A 22,658-nucleotide genomic window follows, 5' to 3' on the forward strand; every position below is an offset into this window, starting at 1 on the left:
AGATCTGAAATGTACATCAGTGTCTAAATCTATCGCAAAATATCTAGAGTATACATATATTTAGAGTAAAATGTATGTTTAATAAAAACAACCCCACATACACCTGACCAAGTGGGTTTATGAAGGCCCAGTGTATGTTTAGAAGATGTTTAAGCCAATAAAGCCACATTTAACACAACATTACAAAAAATGTAAACAGCTGGAAATTATCAGTAAACCACTGAAAGATCTGATCGGCCAAACATGTTTTTTTTTGCGTGGGACTCATAGGAAACGTCATTTTCAGACACCCTTTTCCTCCGACGCAGAGGTAGCAGTGAGCTTGCAGCGGTGGTGGTCTCTCCTGGGCCCCCCTGGGCACGTGTCTACAGGACTCCTCAATTACAGAGGTGAAATCTGAGGTCAGCCTCTGTAGAGAGAGGAACAAAGGGCACGACCCACAGGTCAGAAGTGCTAGACTGCGAGCAGGCTGGTCCCCATTGAGAGGGAGGGTGCTGTTTGCTTTGTGTAGGTAAAGAGTACTAAAACACAGACAAACAGAGATTAAGAGGTGAGCCCCTTAGGACTGTTACTCAGAGGGCCCCTCCATCAACTCCGATTAACTCCCTTGACCTCTGCCTGCCGTCAGAAGACGCTTAATGACCTTTACGGCTCGCCGCGGCACTGACAGAAACATGAGCGGAAAACAACTGAAAACAACAATAATAATAATAATAATGTATTCATTTAAAAGATTTGTTCATTTAAAGACAAGATTCCGTATAAGATTGGAATAGTCTATAAAGAATTGCACTAGTTGTTTTTTATAATTAAAGCATTAAAACCAGCAAAAAAAAAAGTGATCATATTTTATATATAATTCATATTTGAATATTATTTAACACAAATAAAATAAATGAGAAAGAAATAAAAAAAGATGACTACCTTGACTCTTCACTGTTACTGTCTGAAATGAAAGTGTCTTTCAAACTATAATGATACAAATAAATGAGAGTTATGATGGATTACATTAAAGAAATAAAAACTGATAATTTACTACATGTTTTAACTGATTCTGTGGGTGTGATTACATTTTACCACAAACTTAGAATATTCCATAATTACACACACACACACACCTTGTTCTTGCTCTGAGAAAATTTGCGATGTGAACTGCATTTATGTTTGCTGTTGTCTTTGTCCTGTCAGTTAATTTGAGGAGTTGAACTGTTTTTCTCTTAGTAGTAAAAGAGTAGATGTCATTTATTAATCACAAGCCCAAGCTACTGGTATGGTATTGTTTAAGAATTTCCCATCCCTCCCCTACCACTACAACTAAACATTTTAAAGAATCTGCAATTCTACAGAAAAAAAGATAATGATGTTTCAAAACAGCTTTTTATAGAGCAGTAATAGTACCATCATTTGAAGCAACACTGAAGCAACAATATCACATAAGGTTAAAATGATTTTGTGTCCGTAAGGGAAAAAAGTTCAAGAGCTCAATAATTCCAGATGAAATCAGTAAGGATTAGCGTCTGCGTTTCGGATCCATCGGGATACGACTGCATAATTTCGCAAGGGTGGGGCAGCTGTGCTACAGTACAGTAAAGGTCTGAAATCACAAAATGGAGGACAGTTAGACAACATGGCGGTCACCTCTGATAACAGCATGCGCCTATGTCCACGCAGGCAGGATGACGCTCCCTGCGTGTACTTATGCAGATGTCTGTATTATAAATAAAACAAACATATTTTGGTCTAACAAGTCTTGATATTTTTTAACGAAAGAAATTGTGCAGTGTGATAGTTACGGCTCTGCAAAACAGTAGGCATAACCTTGAACATGTGTGTTCAGAATGCCAAGCCACTACATCGACGGTCAGCACTGCTTAACAAAAGACTAGAAAGGAAGAATCATTTTTAAACAAATAAATAAATAAATAGTTGAAAAAAAAATAAGTTGGGGGAAAAAAGTCAGAAGGGAAAAAAAAAGCTTAGTTCTGATCTGGGTTTGCATGCAAGTTACTTTCTAAACGGTGTGACCTTCTAACCAACCACTATTAAGATGACAATCACTAATCAATAAAAGATTATGGGAAAAAAAAGTTATGAACTATACATTTATTTTGAGAGATGTTAAAAAGAATGAGCGATTAGATGTTTTAGTGAGACTTTAGACAAATTTGAGAGGAAAAAAGAGAGAAATGGTTTATGCATTTATAGAAATACATTGTTAGAAGTGCTATGATGGGAAATTTATTTTATGATACTGAATTCTGCAAACAACTGATTTGTAGTAACAAAATAAAAAGGTTGTTTCCCATCATTTTACTTTATGCGATTTATTTATTTAATTTATTTTTGGTTATTTATTTCAGAAACATTTACTGTAATTTAGCAGTGTAAACACTTCTTTTTAAAAGACAACACAAATGAATAAAATAAGTATAAGGCACATTAGGTGTTGCAAACAGAGATTCAAACTGACCACAATATGACAAGGGCTGAATGACATTTCAATATGCATGATGAAAAATGGAAATGTCACTATTTTTTTAATTATTTTTTTATATGTGTTAAAAAAAATATAAGTGGTATTTTACATGTATTATTTTTATTAACATAAAAAGAGAAAACATCTTCTGTTTCCAAACAAAGACAATTCAGAAATCTATTGAGACCATAAAGTGTCTGATGCAATGTAATTTAACTTTCTGTCGGAAGAAAAAAGGAATGAGAATATAGATTTCACCCACTTCTTCAACTTTTCACCTTCAGACAGAATAATAGAAAGATTGTACAATTTATGTTCTCATTTAAAAAGTTTAACAAACCACCTGAACTTGATTTGTCCTCCTTTTTCTTTTACCGGCAGTCGAGATTCAACAAAGCCAGAAGTTTGTTCCTATTAGCAATTATATTGATTCACCATTTAATTATTATTTTTTTTTTTTAAAGGTATAAGAACTAAGTCTTTAAAATTATAATGCTCCTAACACACTTGAACAATTGATACTCTAAAAGAAAAACGGGTTTAAAACAGTGAAAAATAAGACTGAATGGCTCTTCTCTCTTTTATTTGCTTAAAACAAGAGTCATTTCAACAACGCACATTTTAATTTTAAATCACTGTGTAATCAGGTTGTGGAATTCTGGTTTAGACAGGAATAATACAACAATAATTCTATTTAAATGATTTTTTTCCTAAACTTTCCTTACATGCTATTTTTATATATATTTTTATTAGGTGTTGATTTCTTGATTAAATGGCATTGCAATATTAAAAATAAACTTTATTCTAATGAATAGTAATGAATATGAAAGCATCATTACAAAATCTGTCAATTCATATCTGAAAGTCAAATTACATACTTTAATTTTTTCATCTTTTTTTCTTTATTTTTAAATCGGTGCAATAACATCTGTAGGGATTTTTGCTATTTACACTTAATACGTTTACATAATACAGTTACTAAACTACTTTTAAGAAATAAAAGAATTTTTTTTTAGATCATCACACTCATGTGCTGTTATGTGTTATTTTTGTACTATTCTGTAACAAAGTCAAGCAGTACTACAGTACCATTAATTAGGAACGAGTTGATCATGGAGGTCTTAATTTAACGGTTAAAAAAGAAATGAATTTAAAAAGAGTTATTTGACTTCACATGGATTTATCTGTATCTGAAAGCTAGAAATACAAAGAAACTTTTATAAGCTACTTTAAAAGTAACTCACCTTAAAAAATTCAGTCATGTGGGGAAAAAGGGACAAAAAAAAAAAAAAGGATCGACAGTACAGACTTTCTCCGTGTCCACTTCACAAGAGCTCACTCGCATGGCCGCTAACTGCCGCATGCTCCAATCTCCAGAACTTTCTGCTGAGCACTTTGTGTTTGGAGAGAGGAGCAGGGTTCGGTGGCACTTTGATTAACTCTGAAACTACTAAAAACTATCAGACAATTTCAAAATAAAAACACAAGTCAAAAAGCACAATTGAAAATTGAAAAGATGCAGTATTTTTGAGAAGACATGTACGCAGTTCACAGAACCAAATATATCACTTTAAGCTGTAAGGGAAAGGGCATAAACCAAAAAAGTCATTATTCTAACAAATGACTAGCAAATATTTAACCACAAATGAACTCCTGCCCACAGATTATAAATAAGTTTTAAACAGTGTTCAATTATAAATGACTTCTGATGCATTCAAAGATTTTAAGAGAGGAAAAGCTGTTTGAAGCTACACACAACAAACCTTCAATCTTTAAACTGCATGCTCAAATTAATTGCTACGTCCGTATCCAAATATTTCCCCAACACGCAGCGCAGGCATCATTCAGTGCCGTTCACTCCCCCACTAAATAACCTCTGATGCATGTTAACTCTCATCTCCACTCCAAACAGCCTGTCCATTCTGGTTTGCTTCTAATAATACATTTTAACACACCAGTCCTTCTGTATTTTCCTTAGTGCTGGAGAGCTGTGTGTGTGTGTGTATGAGGGGAATGGGGACAGTTCTGGCACTTAAAATGTTCTGGCTCTTAAAAGCCAGCACAGACTGCTTTTGCATGTGCCACGTCACTTTGCCTCCGAATGGACAAGACCTCCAGAATTTGCCCCAGCTGAGCCTTCTACACCCAGTCAACCCTCTTACCCCGCAACCGCCAACGACCGAAGGAAAGGTTGTGCCGGATGACACTCTGATATCAGCACACCGTCTGGACAATGAAATTCTTTATATAAATGTTTTTTACTGCTGATTTATTAGGGTTGTGTACCGAAACCCTAGTAACCGGTATGTACTAGAACCGAATCAGAACACAGAGCAAAACTATTGAAATATTTGTCCTGGTTCTCCAAAATGGACATAGGAAGCATTGTGCTTCGCTAGGACATTTTTAGCGGGGCTACAGTGATAAGCTCCATAAACTGTACACAAATTGGTGATCGCCTTAGAGACGGTCCACTTTAAATTTCATATGAAAATGGTGGCACACCTCGCCTCCTCCGTGTCTTTCAGCACACTCTTCAATCTGCATACCGCAGCGGAGCAGTGCGAGGGGACTTAAACAGAAACAGAGAACACAAGTTGTGTGTTTATCGATAGATTGTTATTATATCTGTATCTTTGTCATAAATAGAAGTTACAAAAGGTCAAGAGAGAGCAATCGGTTTCCCATCTTCTGTAAAGTTTTCACTGTGTTCACCTCTCATCTCACCACAGCTGTTTACTACAGCCAAAATGTAGCCCTAGACACATAGGAATGCATAGTTTATAAAACGATCATGTTGCTATTTTCATTTGAAAATGTTATCTTTAATATAAAACATATTACAGTGCATATGGCATACAGTCATTCACAGAACTGATTAAAGGGGGGGGGTAAAATGGTGTTAAATGGAGAATGGAGAGCGATACCGCGCACATCAACGTGCTTCAAAATCGTCGGCAGCGCTGCATAGGATTTGTTCGAGAATGCCTCCAAATAAGTGCATTTTTGGATGTGAGGGAAAGTTTACTGTGTTCAGCTTCCCCAAGAACCCAACGTTACACGAACAGAGGATGCAGTTTGTTTTTCCGGGGCAGCAGCGGAGTGTAGCAAGTTCGTTTGTGTGTTCTGGTCATTTGAGTGATGAATGTTTTATAAACAAGGCCCAAGTCGATGCTGGATTTGCACATCTTTTGCTATTGAAACATGGAGCCATCCCTGTGATAAAAGACGCCATTCATGTAAGTACAATTGCATCAAATTTCTGTTTTTTTGTTGGAAATCAGCATATAAGTGAATATATGTTAATGGCAACAACACAAAACATCAGTATTATAACTCCGCTCACGGCATGCCTCCAGGAGCTCGGCTTTTTCCTGAAAGAATCGGAAAGCTGTATTTTTCTTTTATAAATATGATAAAACTAAAGACTTTTTGGATATATGAAGGATGCAGTACTACTCTATTAGGTACTCAAGATTAACATGAGATTAGGTGAAACTGTGTATGTTATGTACCCTTTAAAGACAATGACAGACAGCACTCAGTCAATTCACTTATTTGAGTGACTGATTGACAGAGATGTGTGGTTTTGTATTAAATATTGTTTTGTATTAAATAATGACCCAGAACGTGAAATACATTTATTAGGGTTAGCATAAGGGAAGCACAGCTCGGGAAATGAGAGCATCCAAGGAGCATGTGAATGCTATATAAAGTTATCCATGTTTTTTTTTTTTTTTTTTTCTTAAAGTATCTGTTCATAACCATTTTAAAAGAATTTATTTCGCACCGGTATCATAAAAAACCCAATCGATACCCAACCCTACAGATAAGTGAAGCATGATTTTAATAACAGCAAGACCATGAAATAAACTTTGTAGAGTAATTTCCTTTTTTAACTGAGCTCAGCTTCAGACTAAATTTAGTCACTATGCTTGTTAAATTGTAAATTTTTTAAGTTGTTAAATTTAAAAAGCATAAACACATTATCTGGGCCAGACTAGCATTTGTAGATGATCTTAGTTACGTAGTTTTTAGTTTTAATTAATACAACATAAAATCCATTAGTATTGCATCATCTATATTTCTCAATCGTTCCTTAAGCACCATAAAACGTTGGCCTAGAAGTCAGCTTTCTCTCCTGGGAATGACAATCTCTGCCTAGGTCATCATCGCAAGTCTATAATAACATCGAATTTTTAGAAGAACCACACGGAATGTGGCACTTGTCATTGCTGGTGTTCAAGGACGTTATCTTGGTTAAAATTCATTTTAAAAGGATGATTATAGGTCAGTGGAGGCTCATTATCGCAAGCGTATTATCTTGTCATGGTTTTTCTTCTTATTTTTTTTTGTTCCATTAATTGTCTGCGTGTGAGTGTTCTCCCGATGGGAATCCCAACCTTTAATAGGCTGAGGTGAACATGGTGCAATATCTGCCCGGTGGCTGCAAGGCAACGTCGCTTTCAATGCTCTAGTTCCAAGGTCTGTGTCGACTGAGGCCCAACAGACATGCACACTCAAGTGCCACACGCTCTGCTTGTCATCGACTGACAGCATTAACCCTCTGGAGTCGATTAACGCGTATATGCGTTATGAGTCATTTTCTCCTGATAACCCTGAAAAGGACTTAAATTACACTTTCAGTTTTGATCGTACAGATAAGAGCAATACATCAATCGAGTCTGTAAAGGGTTTACTTTTTTTGCATACAGACATGACATAAAACTTTGTGCATTTATCAAATAAAGATAACAAACAAGGTGTGCTGTCTGCAGCCTTTGTCTGTGCTGATCTTCATTTAGACACGTGTCATTAAAATGAACTGTAACTCAGTGAATACTCAACGAAGAGACACGAGGGATATATCTATAGAAAGCTTGACATGTCTACTTTTAAACTAAACAAGTGCTGCCGAAAACAAATATTCTGTGATCAAGTAATCTATATGAAAACAACACGATGTCTGTTTTTCACGTCTCCCTTCGTTATTTTCTAATGCGACCACGCCCCCGCGCTGAACGCCCTATTATAATGTTTCACTGAAGCACGCGGCTTGAATACGCCCACACAACAGAAAACAACGCAGAGAGACTGTTCTTCAAGATTTTTTATTTAACTGTTTGCTTCGTGATGAGAGGAAAAAGACATAATTCACCCCAAAAAGATGTGATGTGGTTGAGGATTTGAGATTTGGATTTCCTCAGAAAAAAAAAGAATGAAGCACTTTATTCAGCAGAGATCATAAACATGAGTAAGTCTCTTTTTATTTATTTATATACTTGTACTAGTTTTCACATAACGTGTTAACATTTTACTAGTTAGACTTTTTCCAAAGACTTTTTCCAAACTATAATTCCTGACTAAATGTATAATCAAGTGAAACATTATGAAGTTTCAATAACAATATACACTACTATACGATTCAAAAACTTGATGTAAATATGATAAATGTAACAAATTAATGTAACTGTAACAAATGTAACAATGCTGCCCCCCCCCCCCCAAAAAAACCTGAAAAAATATTCTCAGCTCCTTTCAACATTAATAATAATAATCATAATAATAATAATAATACATGTTTTTTTTTTTTTGTAGAAAATAAGATTGTTAAAAGGATTTTTTAAAAGGATTGTTAGAAGGATTGTGTGACTGGAGTAATGATGCAAAAAATTCAGTTTGAAAGTGTTCCTAATAAACTGTTTAACTGCACTCGCAAGTGGATATTAAATTATGTTGTGGGATAATTAAATATATTCTAAATATACTACAAACATAAAATTATATAAATTAATTTTGTCCTCACATTCTTTCTTGTAACTCTTCCCCTCTCAGTGGCACAGCTGACTGAAAGGCTCATTATGCAGCTAATTATGCAGGCCTTTGTCTTCTCAGGTGTAAATCACAATGATATTTATGATAGTTGATGCCTACTCGACTTTTACCAACAAAAAGTGTCTTAGAAAATTTAAATCAATATTTTTTTTCTGCAAGTGAGTGAACAAGATGATTTTCACATAATTTAGAAAGAAAAATTCTAGGCTACAAGCTCCAGTTCTCAAAAGTCCAGGGAACACATGTTCTGTATGTGTTTTATTGCCTTATTCAAGTGATTTTTTTAGTTTTTCACTAACAACACATAACATTTTTTTTTCTCAAAAACACAATCATGTACATACATGCTGCTCACATATATTTATAGCCCAGTTTGGGCTGATTACAGTGCGATTAGACTTTAGCCATTTAGATATTTATAAGAAACTGAAAAAACAAATGTCAGGGCATGACAAAACTTCTCCAGGCCCCAAAAATACCCTTGTACTCCAGAGGGTTAAAGGGCAGTGTGGAATTTTCAAATCATAGTTACATCGCAATTGGCGAATAGAGTGCGTTATGCTGCACTGGAACATTATCTGATATATAGCTAAGGATTGTGTTATCCTTATTTAATGAATCTCTAATGAGACAAATTCACTTCAATTTGATCTGGAATGGAATAAGATAAGATTTTGTCCTCACATTTCTTATGTGAGCTTCTAAGACTGAAAGTCACTATCCATTCCCTCCATGGGGGTTTCTCCACTCAGCCCGGTAGAGTTTGGTGTGGTTGGGGGTGAGGGGTTATAGATGTCAGTGGTCATGAGCGTGCAGGCTATAACAAAAGCAGTCTTTATGTAGCATGCATGCTGATCCAGCAGCCCACATTTTGTGCTGCAAATTCACTTGTCCAGCTCAGAAGGGACAATAAACGGCCACAAGAGAGATGCAGAGATTGACTACTGCCTTCCTGCAGCCACACTAAAAACATTGTCAAAAGCGCAAACACAAACACTGTAAAAATGTCAGTAAAACTAACAGTGCTAATAGAGATTCTCTTATGAGGCTAATATAAATAAATTATTATGACTGATTATATTAGACAAAACAAATAAAATAATTTTAAGAGTTAGATCAAATCAAATATCAATCATGGGAACAACTTATTTTCACTTTTTACATATCATATCAGATGGTCATGATTGATATACAAGACTAAAATAAAGACATTTTATTAAAACGTTAGCTTCTGACTAAAAATAGGTCAATAAATAAAACTATTTTAAAAATTGCACCATCATGATAAATAGAGAGATACACCGCAGTTTTCTTGGCCGATTCCGATATCTGATTTTTGTTTTTGTAAGTGTGATCTGCCGATACCGATTTTCGCTGATTCCGATTTTCTTTCTAAAAACTATAATTGACAGAATATACAAACAAAAATTTACTTTTCTTCAAAGCATTTTTATAATAAAATAAATTATTAAACATTACATTTTTCCAAGTTACAGGATCTTCTCTCACTTAACTCTCAAAAAAAATGTCTTAAAAAAGTCAAAATATCCTATGAATGAACAAAACTGAAGTGTACAATACTCTTCCAAATAATAATAATAATGCAATAAGTGGGTAATAAATGTTGCCAGCATATGTATAGGCAAAATTTGTGCCTTAAAACCCCCGCGGTTTATTTTAGCCTTAAAAGTTACACAAATAGCAAACTTAGTGTCTTCTTCACTCACAGTAAAAAACTTCAACGTAAATTGCATGTTTGCATGCGGCTGCACTCACAGCTGCAAGTAGACGGATTGGCTCAAAATGGGAAAGACATGAGTATGATCGGCCAATCACAGATCATGCAGAAAATTAGCCTATTCCCATGGCTCTTCTTATTCGTTTTTGTTAAAAAAATGTTTTGTAAGCTAGTTTGTCATTGTATCTTATGGTTTTATTGTTGTTGTGCTTTTTAATTAAGAATAACAATGAATCCATCTTTTGTTTTAGTCTTGAAAAGTGAAAGTTCTACGAAAAACAACAATTTTTTTTTCTTGTAAAACGTGACAAGATCATGAATTTGACAGTGAAAGCACCCAAAGCCACGCTTATTACACAGCAAAATAGGAATTGCCATTCACAAAATTCTAATCACAAATAATACTGATGAAAAAGAATGGGTTGAATGCTAACCACTTTTGTTTCCATATATAAACTATGATAAAGCATCCATTGATTAATCCCATGTTGTAGTGCAAAAAATAAAAATAAATAAGTAAAATAAAAACACATTGAGACCAAATCATGTGCTCATGCGACCAACTTAGAAAGTTTGTAGCAAAAGAAGCTGGTTTGAAATAACATGGGGGTAAGTGATTCATGTCAAAATTTTCATTTTGGGGGTGGAGTAACCCTTTAAGAAATAAAATAATAGAAATAAAATATGAAATAGTTCACCCAAAAAAATGTCATAATTTGATCAATGTCATAAATATGAATTTTTGTAAACTGTACAACACAAAACGGGAACTTTTGAAGAATATTGATGCTTCTCTCATCCATTCAATGTAAACAGAGGGAAATCAGGACCTGTCAAGCTCTAAAAAAGTAAAAGTGCACCACCAAATCTTCTTGGAATGACTTTATGAGAGGAACTGACTGAAATTAAAGTCATTATTCACTGAAATATGTATTAAAACCTGCCTCACAGCTGCAGTTATAATTTAGTTTTACATTATGGAAAAAGCAGCTTGGCCATTCTTCTGTAAATAACTCGATTTAAATTACCCAGAAAAAAGAAACTCAGATGACATTACACTGAACAAATAACGACAGAATTGTAATTTTTAGGTAAACTATTTCTTTAATTCAACTAAAGGAATGCAACTAAACTGGTACTTGTTATAAATAAACACATGCATGTACACAAAAACTGTAATTCTTAAAAATGCCCCCTCTCCCTCAAAAAAAAAAAAATCAAGGAGCTTTTGTTACAAGTGAGAAACTTTTGTCATGTCTATACTTCTTTCTCTGTATGTGCACATGTATGCACGAGATTGACATATGGAAAGAACAGAGTTAAAGCTTTGAGGATAGGGCCATGAGCTCACTCTAGGATTAATTATGAAGACCTAGGGCTTCTGGTTCTGTCTGTGTGTGTGCATCTAAGAAGCTATGTGTCAGCACTGCAGTCATTCAAAGTGCTTACAAACAACAGTCTTGAATGGGCTCCATTTAATCAGGTATGCTCTGTGTTCTGCTGCCTAAGTGTGCAGATCTACAGACACACGCATGCACGACCATGCACGGGCTAAATAAGCATGTTCAAGTGTGATAATCAAATTATTGTTGGTTTTTGCTTGAGGGTTACCAGGGGCCTCTCTTCAATCTTATTCCCAGTTTAGAATTAATCACTCACCAGACATCTGAGGTGTTGCTACACACACACGCACACATATGCATGCACAAACACATTCCCAGGGAGACAGGCAGAGTTTATCATGACAACCAAGGAAGGGCAAAAGAAGGTTGAGAGACAGGAGAGAAAGGAGAATAAGAGGAGAGAGGGTTCCTCTGCATGTTAGCTTGGTCTCTATTGACCTGTAAAGCTTTGTGACTGGAACAAATGCAAATGGCGCTGACTTGCTCACACAAAATACTAAAGGGCTATTCAAATGAGCCATTGCCAACAATACAACACTGGCCTACCCATGGAGCAGCCCTCGTCTAGAGCTGGGCCTTCAAACTCAACAGTAACAACAGGTCTATGAGAGTTTCAGTGGATGTTTGTTTAAAAAACTTTCAGAATTTTCTGCATTTATTGTTCATGTCATGACTCTCATTTAAGAATTAAACAAACTAATTCCAATGGTCAAGCCAAAGTTGCTGTCTCAGGGTGTTTAACAGCATCACAGAGCCAAAATGTACACTTTTTGGGAAATCTACAATTAGTTTTCTTATAGGGGTCAGAATATTGCCACATCTAAGTAAACACAGCTTTAAACATGAATTAGCTTCTTAGTCCTTTGAAAGATTAATTGACAAAGGAATTTCAAATGTTTTTGTTGTGAATGCAGAAAAGGCAATCCATAACTGACTAACAAACGGAACTGCTTAAGGTTGACACAATGGTCACCTGAATGTGACAAGGGAGGATCTTTACCAATAAAGAGCTGGAAGGAGCTTTATTCCACCAGATGGGCAGATTCTTGTCAGATGTCGTCACAATCAACAGCGTTTTGAAGACCAAAAATAGAAAGTTTCACTACTTGCACTACTACTGCAGAACCTGAAGAAAAATTACATTACTTTGCAACAAACAAAAACTCTTCTACAGGTCATATAATGTCAGTCAAATAAAAATCACATTAGTCATAGCCTGACGGTGGGCTGAGGTAAATCATTTTAAAACACCATTAGGCACAAGCATTTCACTTGCTCATAAAAAAAAAAAAAAAAAAAAAAAAAAACAACTTATGCCTATGCAACTTCTTAGATTTATTACATGCCAAACAAAAAGTTTATGTAATAACATTTTATGCATGGCTATGTTCTCTTACAATGAAATAACTCAAGGACACACTTCTGCTAAAGCCGGATGATTTTATTACTACTAGAGATGTTCCGATACCCTTTTTCTCTTCCCGATACCGATTCCGATACCTGGGCTCAGGGTATCGGTCGATACCGAGTACTGATCCGATACCTGGGTGTGTATCTGTATATACAACTAGCCCTATGCAAATTGCTAGAATTATTTTATGGTGTGCTTCAGACTTATCCCTTGATAAAACATGAACAAATACATGGTGAACTACTGTATTTATTACAGTATTTTTATTATCTGACATGAATTTGACAGTAATATTATTTATTTTCTTAAGCGAAAAAGAACTTCAAATGCAGCCAAAAATCTACAATATAACTGTATAAAAAACTGCAACAAATAAGTCTAGGAATATAAAAAATTCTATATTAATCAGATAATCTCATTACAACAAAACAAGTAAAAAACAAGCAACCGTCTAGGTATAATTATTATTATTAATAGAGACGTATTATTACTACATAGAGAGGTAGCTAAATCTACTGTAGGCTACAACAGTAGCTTAATATATTGTCAATTTACTCGCCATGAAGATCTTTGAGTGTCTGTGTTTATGATATGACAGTTTTCTCAAATGAAATGGTAAATTCTCATGAAGTGACGGTTTATGCGTTCGTGTCCTCATATAGTGACACACGGCAGAGACTACAAAACAGCGAGCTCCCGCGCATCTGCGCCCGTCTCCCACAGAGATGTAGAATTTGCAGGAGTAATATTTAAATAGTATTTTGCAGTTTAATATTCACAGACACTAGTATAAATTCGGCTACAGTATGGAGCCCTGCACTTAGACTAACACGGAAGCGAATGAACGCAGCTGCGGGGACCGAATATCTCGGGAGTCGGTAACTTACTACCGGTACTACGACCCTGGTATCAACACATTTTTAAATTTTCAGCACCGACTTGGTAGTGAAGTGCCAGTACTTGTGGCATCCCTAGTCGCCGTTTTACTGTCTGGTTGGTCCAGTCTGAAATACTGCTAAACAGCGGACATACTGCTAACCACTGATCTATGATATAGAAGCGGCTTCACTGTCTGTTGGCAGTTTAGAACACGATGAGCGATCCAGTCATATATAGATCAGTGCTGCTAACGCGTTTTCATTTCTTCTTCGCTGCTCTAAACAGGGGTTGCTTGTGGCAACACAGCACAACTTCCTGTGTTTGCAATGCATTCTGAGCAGCGAAGAAGAACCGTGCAGCGGTTAGGCAAAGCTAGCGGTCATAACTAGGTCTTGAAAATGGTATTGGATCGGTATATGGGTTCATGTACTCGCCGATGCCAGAATTTGTTGTGGTATCGGTGATATTTCCGATACTAGTATCGGAAATATGTAACAACGGCTAAATGTAATGTAACAACGGCTAAATTTGAAGCTTTTGCTATGATATGAAATTGATATGAAATTCTGATTCCATTATCGCGCACCAACAGAGAGCAGATGGAATAAGCTCACAGTCACACAGATTGGGTTCTTATGTTACAGCTGGACGGAGCACATTAATTTGTCAAAGTTGCAATATTTTTAACTTGACACAGTGTCTTAAAACATGGCACTCATGGTGAAAGATGCTGAAAAAATGAGCCTGTCTAAATGAGTCAGTGCAGGTACAACTGCAGGAGAAATGGCTTGAAGGAGATGAGATGGAATAGGATCAAGCGGACAAGTAGTAGGATGATTAGAAAGGATGAGTTTGGAGACTTCTGCCTCAGAGAGTGAAGAGAAGGATGTGAATGAATGAGTGTATGTTTGCTGATAAGATGTGTTTGATGGATTGTAGTGTTGAAAATTGTGCACTGATGTTTTTAATTTTATTAATGAAAAATGTGGCGAAGTCGTCAGCTATTAGAGTTGATGCAGGAGGGGGAGGAGGAAGACAAAGGAGCGAGGGAATTGTTTTAAAAAGCATGCGAGACAGTGTTTCCCACAGCCTTACACTATATTTGTAGCGGCACTGCCCCTCCGCCATATATACATATATATGCAAATTAATTTTCTGCCAGTAGGAGGTGCTTTAATAGCGGGAGAGATAGAGGTTTCTCCAGTAACGGCTGTAAAGCAGCGCTGAGCTCACAAATGCTGCCTTATCAAGCATTACATGTAAGATGAAATTAAAATGAAATTTTATAAATACAGTCGGTTTCCTTCTGAAATACAGTGATATAAAAACACCTGCACCGGTTTTTGATTTTGAAACGTGCAGTGCTCATGTTTATTCAATGAAGTCAACGTCTTTTGGAAAATCTATTTTTTTGGCGGTCAGTTTTGATAGTGTGGCTGCCTGACACAAATAAATCAATGTTTGGAAAACCCTGCGAGAGTATTATGTATATATGTATATATATATATATATATATATATATATATATATATATATATATATATATATATATATATGTGTGTGTGTGTGTGTGTGTGTGTGTGTATTTTTTTGTTTGTAATTTTTTTACAAATCACAAACAAAAACAATAACACGTCTTGTCTAAACAGAATCTAAGTAACCATGACGAACTCTGTTACAAAATTATGACTGTAGGTTATTTTCATTGAATTATATGGAAACAAAAATGTATTCATTTTTAAATGTATTCATTATATTACAAATATATGTATTTATGCATAAAATGTACATGTATCCATTCAAAAATAAAATGGAATTTTAATTAGTCTTGCATTGGTGGCTTTTTTTCAGCAAATATTGATAAATGCCATAATTCTAGTTAATTCTACTTAATTATAAGAGTTATTAATTATTGATTAAATTAACTATATACATGTACTGTATCTGTCCCCATTCTGATGTGTTATATAAATGCATTTATTATGCAGCTACTTAAATAACTGCAAATAAATACAACTTATGAACTTAGCACATTTGTGTAAGAAACTAGTTGGATGGGTCAGTTACTGTATACAGTTAAGCGGTAATTATCCGAAAAAAAAAAAAAAAAAAGATTCATGAATCAATTAATTCTAAAAGAAGTCAACAACGTGGATATTCTGTTTATCACTATTTATCTGTTAATGTGTCGCTCAAAGAAAACTCTGTAGTCTGTACAGATGGGAAATGACAGCAAAGACTGGGATGAAACCAGCAATGACAGTGTCACGCTGGTCATGTTTATGCCACACATTAGGCCTTAAAAAAAAATGTGGTCTTTAAGCTTGTGTAAGTAAGCATGAGACTCTTTGCTAGAGATGAGAAACATTTATGCAAAAATGGCATTAAGTACTAACAGAGGGAGCATCAGAACACGCAAGAAAACATCTGGATGACAGTTGTAACTGGCATACGACCTTAGATTATATCCACACTGCAGGAGACAAAGAAATGGGTCTAATGTGTGAAAGAGACCATTCGATGATTGAGTGATAAAGTGCATCTTCATAAACCAGCTGTTTCAAGTGTCATCCTCCTCTCTATCTCTCTATACCCACAGAGTATATTGAAATATGTGGTGCAAACATCCTAAATGGGGCTCGCAAATTCCTAATTCGCTGGTAGCCCTTCAGGCAGATATTCTTCAGATTTTGGTAGCCCAAAATAAATTTAAGTAGCCCGAAAAAAAAAAAAAAATGGCTGAACTTTACTGTGGACAAATCAGCATGGTTAAAAACAACAAGTCAAAAAAGAAGGGGTGCAACAGATCAAAAAACCCACGGCTCGGATCATATTGCATTATCATATCAGATTTTGAATAACAGATCGGGTCATTTTGCAGATGAGCAAAAAAATATGGTTCTTTATTATTTAAATAATAGAATACCTCTTTGACACCACAGAAAAAACTAGTAGCATATAGGGATATAACGATTCACTCAACTCACGATGCGATGTGATCCATGATACTGATTTCACGATACAATTTTCTCTCAATATTTCTTTTTAAGAAAATTAGATTTAAGACAAATTATAAATGAAAAGGTGTCCTTTTATTATTTCTCCAACAAAATGCTGAACAAATCCCAAATCAAATAATTAAATAATACAAATAAAATAAATGGCTTCATATAAACAAACTAATGCTTTGGCTGTGCTTTTTCCATTTAAAATCAGAGGCAACCACTGTGTTTTAATCACGATCCAAACAATATGCTAAATAAATGTTAATTAGATTATAATTCGATTGTATAATTAAAAATTGAAGCAAAAACAGAATGGTCTGATTTTAGCTTTGTGAACAACATGCAAATGTCACACTCTGACAGCAGGTGACGCTTATGGAACAGCAGGTATTTATAGGTTGCTGCCACTTTAAGACAGAATGCACATATCCAATAAAATAATGCACTCGACGTCTTTCTCCACTGTTTACATTCACTTAAGACATAACTTTGTTCATGAAAATACTTGCAAAGACTGTTATTTTCAGGTAATTTTTTGTGTAAGTGTTCATTCAGATGCAAGGATACAAAGGATACAAAGAGGAATCAATTCTGTGTACGGACATTGCCTGATACGTAGCTTTCTATGCATGCTTTAAATGAGTGCTCGCAGCTCCGAAAGCGTGTGAATGGTTTAAAACACTTGAATGTTTAATTCGGAAAGACTAAGAAACAAGTGCAATCAGTTTTACCCAACAAGCTAGTGGACAACGCAAATCAAAGAAGGAATATTATATCACGGTTCAAGCCTGTCGGGCAGGGGGGTGAAATATTTTGGTAGACCGACTGGAAAACACAATAGCCCCGGGACATCGGTATAGCGATTTTGCGAGCCCTGCTAATAGTCAAGTCACCTTTATTTATATAGCGCTTTAAACAAAATACATTGCGTCAAAGCAACTGAACAACATTCATTTGGAAAACAGTTTGTTAATAATGCAAAATGACAGTTAAAGGCAGTTCATCATTGAATTCAGTGATGTCATCTCTGTTCAGTTTAAATAGTGTCTGTGCATTCATTTGCAATCAAGTCAACGATATCGCTGTAAATGAAGTGACCCCAACTAAGCAAGCCAGAAGCAACAGTGGCAAGGAACCAAAACTCCATCGGTGACAGAATAGAGACAAAAACCTTGGGAGAAAGCAGGCTCAGTTGGGGCGCCAGTTCTCCTCTGACCAGACAAAACCAGCAGTTCAATTCCAGGCTGCAGCAAAGTCTGATTGTGCAGAAGAATCATCAGTTTCCTGTGGTCTTGTCCTGGTGATCATCTGAGACAAGGTCTTTACAGGGGATCTGTATCTGGATACTTTTCTGATTGCTTACAAAGTTTGGGAGCATTGAGTCTTGAGTAAATAAAATTATTTGTAAGGTACTGGGATGTTTGGCAAAAGTAAAGACAGAAAGACAAAATGTTTTCGTTCGTGTCATGCTAATTTTACGCACTTGAAAATCCATGTAAAAATCAACATGTCAACCAACCTACACAGTGATGAACAGATTTAGAGAAAGACAGTCATAAAGAAGCCCAAAACCAACCCTGCAGATCAGACAACAACTTCACCAATAAGATAAATCATGTTTGATCAGTGTGGTTATGCACACTGAAGTGATCATTTTCAGACAATCTGTATACTGCGAACCTTTCATCCCAAATCTGCCTCTAATTTCAGTCAAACTGATGCAATGGGAGACTAATAGGTCAATCCTCATTATTTTCCTGCTCTGCCCACCATATAAATAAGCTCTCAAAGACGTGCCCTAGATTTGAACAACCCCACTGTCTGATGAAAGATTAGATCTGCTTAAGAAGTTCTGAACATGTAATCAAGTATCAGAACATTTAGGATTATGCAATATGTATCATGTACATTCTAGTTGGGAAAGGACATATCTAGAGTACCTGATATCTTCTTACTTCACCAAATGATCAACATGAAATGTTCATGGAAGATGAATAGAGAGGCCTCCCACACAGAATTCACATTTCAAAGAGACCACACGAATACTGCAAGCCTGCAGACTGGCTGCAGTATACATTAAAGACGATGATTATACAAAATCATTAAGTACTGTAAAATAATTATTATTGTAAAATAAACTTTCTAACATTTAGGTAAAATTTTAATGTGTCCAGTACATCCAGAACAATTCAACAAAACAGTTAGGTAATATATGCCTATTTTTAAGCCAATAAAATTTTTTTTAATTAATAATAAATATGATTTCCTTTACAAAACTGGCTTATTCTGGCATGGAGTGGTGCTGCAAGTGTGTGCTGTTGGTCACTTCAGTTTTCTCACCTGCGTGGTCCTGCAACACACATGTCTGTCAATGTCATCCAAAATCCCCGAACCTGTGAACAACAAATCATAGTCTATGAGCATTCACTAAAACTCAATGAAAGGCACAAACGCTTCATATGTGCTGTGCATATGAATCCAAAACTGTTGTGAACAGCACAGCATTTTCATGGGTCACGACCCGGCACAGTTGAGCCTGGAATGTAAAACCGAACCAAAGGAAGCAGAAAAGAACCCTGCAGGGGATTGTTTCATTTGCTCGCAGGATTCATTAAGTCATTTTTGACTCAGGATCTCAGCTTCTGCTCACTGTAAGCCCAAAAAATAGATGTTTTCTTGGCAGGAGCAAAAAAACCTAAGTTCAGCCAAAACAGACAATACAGCAGTATAAGGAGCTAAAACACATGCCAGATTGCAAAAGGGCGATTCAGAGCTGAGGCCCTGGTTTTCTCCCCCTCTCTAGAACGATCTGCAGTGGAAAGAAAAGCCTTCTCCCTGTCCTCAAATGAACTCAAACATGAGCTTCCTGTTAGACCCTGGGAGGAAACACCCAGCACATCAACCTCACACTAACAGAGGAAGGCCTTCACTGCCGAATTCTTCTCTGCCTGCGAAATTGGGTCAAGCACTTATGAGCTCCTTGCTCATACCCACAAGTTCCCTCTCTGAACTGAACGCACACACACACACACACACACACACACACACACCGACACACATAAATCAAACGCATGACCTCAGTTACCCATGCACATGTGCTCACAAAATGCGTCACCTGACATCTCCCTGCATGACAGGTACAACACAACCCCGTGGCTGCAGAATGTGTGTCAAGCTGATTGTCCTCTGCTGCACTTGGCATCTGTGCAGCTTAGGCACGTCCCCCTGTGCTCTATAATGTTCCCGATTCCTGTCAGACACGCATTGCTTCAATGGCTCTTCCTCACATCTGTGCAACCTCTTAGTGCCAGCTTCAGACAGGCTATACAGGCTAAAAGCTCAGGACACGCCCCTGACCTCAGCTGACACTACAGGCCACTCAAATCATCCGGCCGCTTGTATCCGAGAGCCACACAAAAGCGAGGACTGATTGTGTGAATGTGTCATGTTAGACGAGGCGCCTCCCCTCCCTGTGGTGATTGCATTTTAAATTTCAAATGATGTATGCTTTTTTCGAAGGGTTAACCGAGGTAAACCAGCTTGGATTCAGGCCAGTGACGAGACAGATGAATTTATGACACTGCTGGCGCATAGGATTGTTCGCCTTTTTGTAGTATTGAAGGGATTGGTAGGCTTTGCTCAATTTAAGCAAAGTCTTTGCAAAAGATGGCGGCAACGAGTCATCGTCATTATCAAATCCTTTCAAAAGGCCAAGTGAAACACTCCGATTATAGCACCGAGTCCAGGTCATGTTGACACATTACATGTTTGGCCTTCTGTCTCTGCTGACAAGCAGCAAGAGAAAAAGGGGAGAGCACACTGAAAAACTTGAGGGTGATCTCAAAAGCAGAGGAGGGATGGAGGGGAAAAAAATGCTGAGAGAAAAAGAATATGACAATACCATACGCCAAATTTCTGTCATCTGTTGCAAAGAGTTTGGGGAGACATTCCTGTGGGATTGACAGTTTGGCGTGGCTGTAGCACCAGGGGCTAGTCATGGAAAGACACTTCCAGAATGCACATACACTTTACGAACTCAGCAAGACCTACGGAATGCAATCTGGCCTCGGTCGTGCGCTCTCAGCATCGGCCTGGCCTGAGCCTTCCTGCCTTGGGTTACGTAGCTCTGTGTTCAACGGCGGTTTGGTTATTTCTCCGACAGGAGATGTAAATGAAAAGATATTTTTGGCAAGATAACTCCAGTGCTGAGTGACAACATTAAGACAACTGGAAACAGATTGCTGGAATGACTGATGACCTTTTTCTTTTCTTTTTTTTTCAGTTGTTTTTGAAGTGCTGACATCATCTGCATTCTGAATGTCTCCTTCTCTCTCAAAAGGTGTATGGCTGAAAAAGTGAATGTGGAAAAAATTTTAATATACAGGCCCTTCAAAATAATGAATGCTGTTGTTTATAGTGAGCGTTGGGGTCACATTAAGAGGCACGCATATGTAAAACATCTGATTGAGGTTTTATGTAAAACCTCAGAAATACCTAAAACTAGTTTTAGAGGTTATTTCTATTTATTCAAAATGCAAACAAGCAACGATAAGTACAACTAAAGCACATCAGAATTTCTCTAATGCACTTGGTCTGCCAAAACTACCACTGACAACAAATTCAAAACACATTTTACAAATAGAGAAATAAATCTGGCGGTGATAAAATTGTGCTTTCAAAATATATTTAAAGTTGTTTATGTTCCTACGGAGTAAAAAAAAAAAGTTTGTGCTTATTTCAGTTTAGCAACTGATTCACAGACGGAAATTAGAGCATAAGCAGGCCAAATTAACCTAGGTTAGTAATCGCATAATCTGCATAAATCTCAAAGGATGTTAGTTAACATATAGCATGTGTGTGTAACACACAGAGCGGTCAACAACCAGAACTAAAGCCTCAGAGACACATAATGAGATTTACAAATCATTGTACTTTCAAATCTAATAATAATACATTATAAAACACATATGCACAATAAAGCATGATGCGCGCATGAAACTGTAGTTTACATTATTCAATAGGCTTCATCATTCAACATCTCTCTGATGTACTTGCACAAAACATCTCACTTTCGGCATATAACAGCAGATTATTATCACATAAAATTACTTTTGGTTACTCTGGAAAAAAAATGATAATCTAGATAAAATCATACCAGATAAAAAGAGGACGTACATTCCATCTCTGGGTTGAGTCTGAAAGAGATCTTCGCCATTTCAAGCCCCACTGCAACACAGACACACACACACAAACACACACACACAGTCTTAAGTTTCAGAAAGAGCTCTATTCTCACTGGCTGTAAAAAAAAATAAAAATAACATATACAACAATAGCATTATGCAGAGATATAAAACCTTTGTAAAATAACTTGCATGTATTTCGATAACTGCATTATCATCAACTCTAAAAGGTGCATATTGTCTGAGAACTTTGTTTATGCCAAATACAAGACAAGAAAGCCAACTAAAATATTAGAGCATGCATTCTTAGTACAAAAGGGGTCACAGAATATTTTATTTCAGTAATAATAATTTCAGTTGAGATTCATTTATTAATTTTACTATGTTGAATGACATACTGTTCTACAATCTGATATAGACTGGATGAAATAGGTCTGTAAAAAATAGTCCGGCAAGAATATTTTAGAGAGCAACCCCTTTTATGAAATACACACCTTAGATTTATTTTTCTTTTAAATGAGAAGACCAGAGCAGTCTCATTGTGCCTTTAGTAACAGAGAAGAATCTACACAAACCCAAATAAGAGAGCAGCACGATCGATTATTTGAAAATCATGAACAAAAAGGGCTGGCCATGAGAAACTGACCTCTTTTCTATCTCTAATGTGTCTATAACTCCATTATTCTCCTCGACATGCACAAATAAAATGAGTTATTCCTCGTTTAATT

General features: G+C 36.3%; 1 pseudogene; it reads right to left on the bottom strand.

Annotated features, from left to right (window-relative positions):
• The window catches only part of LOC132105820 (peroxisome proliferator-activated receptor alpha-like), a 65,859-nt pseudogene that overhangs the window by 33,326 nt on the left and 9,875 nt on the right, over positions 1–22,658 (bottom strand).

The sequence above is a fragment of the Carassius carassius genome, chromosome 26 (genome assembly GCF_963082965.1).
Source record: "Carassius carassius chromosome 26, fCarCar2.1, whole genome shotgun sequence".
NCBI classification, from domain to species: Eukaryota; Metazoa; Chordata; class Actinopteri; order Cypriniformes; family Cyprinidae; genus Carassius; species Carassius carassius.